The sequence below is a fragment of the Coturnix japonica genome, unplaced genomic scaffold, assembly GCF_054131305.1.
Source record: "Coturnix japonica strain WE unplaced genomic scaffold, WE-NBRP24 Scf058, whole genome shotgun sequence".
Classification (NCBI taxonomy): Eukaryota; Metazoa; Chordata; class Aves; order Galliformes; family Phasianidae; genus Coturnix; species Coturnix japonica.
In genome coordinates this window covers 158294-162312 of record NW_028188961.1, presented here as the reverse complement: position 1 = coordinate 162312, position 4019 = coordinate 158294, and positions in this window count along the sequence as shown.

Below are 4019 nucleotides of genomic sequence, written 5' to 3'. Positions count from 1 at the left end.
GACCGACCCCCCCCCCCCCATTGACCCTCTGCTTTCCAAGATGGCCGCCCCCACCTCACACACACTTCCGGTTTAACTTCCGCATCCCGATCACGTGGTCCATCCACTTCCGGTCCCGCTGCCCTATCACAGCTCGTCTCCCCTTTGTCAAGTCCCGCCCACTTCCGGTCTGCTCAACCAATCGCTTCTCTTCTTCCCCCCCCCCTTACTTCCTGTCACGTGATCCCGCCCCCACCCGCTTCCGGTCTGGCTTCCCGTCACGTGGTGTTCCCCCCCCCCCCAACTTCCGGCCGTCACTTCCGGGATGGCAGAACCAAGATGGCGGCCGAAGCTCATTGAGCCCCATAGATGGGGATGGGACCGGATCTATGGGGCTGGGACCGGATCTATGGGGCTGGGACCTTCGCTATGGGGCTGGGATCCCATCTATGGGGCTGAGATCCTCTCTATGTGGCTGGGATCCCATTATGTGGGGCAGAGACCCTCTCTATGGGGCTGAGACCCCCTCTATGGGGCTGGGAACCTCTCTATGGGGCTGGGATCCCATCTATGGGGCGGAAAACCCCCCTATGTGGGGCAGAGACCCTCTCTATGGGGCAGAAGACCCCCATCAGTGGGGTAGAGACCCTCTCTATGGGGCTGAGGTCCCTCTCTATGGGGCTGGGAACCTCTATATGGGGCTGGGACCCCATTATGTGGGGCTGGGAACCTCTCTATGGGGCTGAGACCCCCCTATGTGGGGCAGAGACCGTCTCTATGGGGCTGAGACCCCCTCAGTGGGGCTGGGATCCCCCCTATATGGGGCTGAGACTCTCTGTATGGGTCAGAGACCCTCTCTATGGGGCTGGAATCCCATCTGTGGGGCTGAGGCCCTCTCTATGGGGCTGAGACCCTCTCTATGGGGCAGAAAACCCCCCTATGTGGGGCAGAGACCCTCTCTATGGGGCTGGGATCCCCCCTATGTGGGGCAGAGACCCTCTCTATGGGGCTGGGAACCCTCTCTATGGGGCTGGGAACCCCTCTATGGGGCAGAGACCGTCTCTAAGGGGCTGAGACCCTCTCTATGGGGCAGAGACCCTTTCTATGGGGCTGGGAACCTCTATATGGGGCTGGGACCCCATTATGTGGGGCTGGGAACCTCTCTATGGGGCTGAGACCCCCCTATGTGGGTCAGAGACCCCCTCATTGGGGTAGGGATCCCCCCTATGTGGGGCTGAGACTCTCTCTATGGGTCAGAGACCCTTTCTATGGGGCTGGGAACCTCTATATGGGGCTGGGACCCCATTATGTGGGGCTGGGAACCTCTCTATGGGGCTGAGACCCCCTCAGTGGGGCTGGGATCCCCCCTATGTGGGGCTGAGACTCTCTGTATGGGTCAGAGACCCTTTCTATGGGGTTGGGAACCTCTATATGGGGCTGGGACCCCCCTATGTGGGGCAGAGACCCTCTCTATGGGGCTGAGACCCCCTCAGTGGGGCTGGGATCCCCCCTATGTGGGGCTGAGACTCTCTCTATGGGGCAGAGACCCTCTCTATGGGGCTTGGACCTTCTCTATGGGGCTGGGATCCCATCTATGGGGCTGAGACCATCTCTATGGGGCAGAGACCCTCTCTATGGAGCTGGGATCCCATCTATGGGGCTGAGACCATCTCTATGGGGCAGAGACCCTCTCTATGGGGCTGTGAACCCCCCGATGTGGGGCTGGGGCCCCCTCTATGGGGCTGAGACCCTCTCTATGGGGCTGAGACCCTCTCTATGGGGCTGGGACCCTCTCTATGGGGCTGGGAACCCTCTCTATGGGGCTGGGAACCCCTCTATGGGGCTGAGACCCTCTCTATGGGGCAGAGACCCTCTCTATGGGGCTGAGACCATCTCTATGGGGCTGGGAACCCCTCTATGGGGCTGAGACCCTCTCTATGGGGCAGAGACCCTCTCTATGGGGCTGAGACCATCTCTATGGGGCTGGGAACCCCTCTATGGGGCTGAGACCCCCTTATGTGGGGCTGAGACCCTCTCTATGGAGCTGAGATCCCATCTATGGGGCTGGGACCCTCTCTATGTGGGGCAGAGACCCTCTCTATGGGGCTGAGACCCTTTCTATGGGGCTGGGAACCCCTCTATGGGGCTGAGACCCTCTCTATGGGGCTGGGAACCCTCTCTATGGGGCTGGGAACCCCTCTATGGGGCAGAGACCGTCTCTAAGGGGCTGAGACCCTCTCTATGGGGCAGAGACCCTCTCTATGGGGCAGAGACCCTTTCTATGGGGCTGGGAACCTCTATATGGGGCTGGAACCCCATTATGTGGGGCTGGGAACCTCTCTATGGGGCTGAGACCCCCTCAGTGGGGCTGGGATCCCTCCTATGTGGGGCTGAGACTCTCTCTATGGGTCAGAGACCCTCTCTATGGGGCTGGGAACCCCTCTATGGGGCAGAGACCGTCTCTAAGGGGCTGAGACCCTCTCTATGGGGCAGAGACCCTCTCTATGGGGCAGAGACCCTTTCTATGGGGCTGGGAACCTCTATATGGGGCTGGAACCCCATTATGTGGGGCTGGGAACCTCTCTATGGGGCTGAGACCCCCTCAGTGGGGCTGGGATCCCTCCTATGTGGGGCTGAGACTCTCTCTATGGGTCAGAGACCCTTTCTATGGGGCTGGCAACCTCTATATGGGGCTGGGACCCCATTATGTGGGGCTGAGACCCTCTCTGTGGGGCTGGGAACCTCTCTATGGGGCTGAGACCCCCCTATGTGGGGCAGAGAGCGTCTCTATGGGGCTGAGACCCCCTCAGTGGGGCTGGGATCCCCCCTATATGGGGCTGAGACTCTCTCTATGGGTCAGAGACCCTTTCTATGGGGCTGGGAACCTCTATATGGGGCTGGGACCCCATTATGTGGGGCTGGGAACCTCTCTATGGGGCTGAGACCCCCCTATGTGGGGCAGAGATCCTCTCTATGGGGCTGAGACCCCCTCAGTGGGGCTGGGATCCCCCCTATGTGGGGCTGAGACTCTCTGTATGGGTCTGAGACCCTCTCTATGGGGCTGGGATCCCATCTATGGGGCTGGGACCCTCTCTATGGGGCTGGGATCCCATTATGTGGGGCAGAGACCCTCTCTATGGGGCTGAGACCCCCTCTATGGGGCTGAGACCTTCTCTATGGGGCTGAGACCGTCTCTATGGGGCAGAAAACCCCCCTATGTGGGGCAGAGACCCTCTCTATGGGGCTGGGATCCCCCCTATGTGGGGCAGAGATCCTCTCTATGGGGCTGGGACCTTCTCTATGGGGCTGGGAACCCCCCTATGTGGGGCAGAGACCCTCTCTATGGGGCTGGGATCCCATCTATGGGGCTGGGATCCCATCTATGGGGCTGGGAACCTCTCTATGGGGCTGGGATCCCATCTATGGGGCAGAAAACCCCCTATGTGGGGCAGAGACCCTCTCTATGGGGCAGAAGACCCCCATTAGTGGGGTAGAGACCCTCTCTATGGGGCTGAGACCCTTTCTATGGGGCTGGGACCCTCTCTATGGGTCTGGGACCCCCCTGTGTAGGGCTGAGACCCTCTCTATGGGGCTGGGACCCTCTCTATGGGGCTGGGAACCTCTCTATGGGGCTGTGATCCCATCTATGAGGCAGAAAACCCCCTATGTGGGGCAGAGACCCTCTCTATGGGGTCAGTGGGCCATCTATGGGGTTGCCATAGGATCTATGGGGTGACCATGGGGTCTATGGGGTGGCCATGGGGTCTATGGGGTGGCCATAGGATCTATGGGGTACCCATAGGATCTATGGGGTGGTCATGGGATCTATGGGGTGGCCATGGGGTCTATGGGGTGGCCATGGGGTCTATGGGGTGGCCATGGGATCTATGGGGTGGCCATGGGGTCAGTGGGTACCCATAGGATCTATGGGGTGGCCATGGGATCTATGGGGTGGCCATGGGATCTATGGGGTACCCATAGGATCTATGGGGTGGCCATGGGATCTATGGGGTACCCATAGGATCTTTGGGGTGGCCATA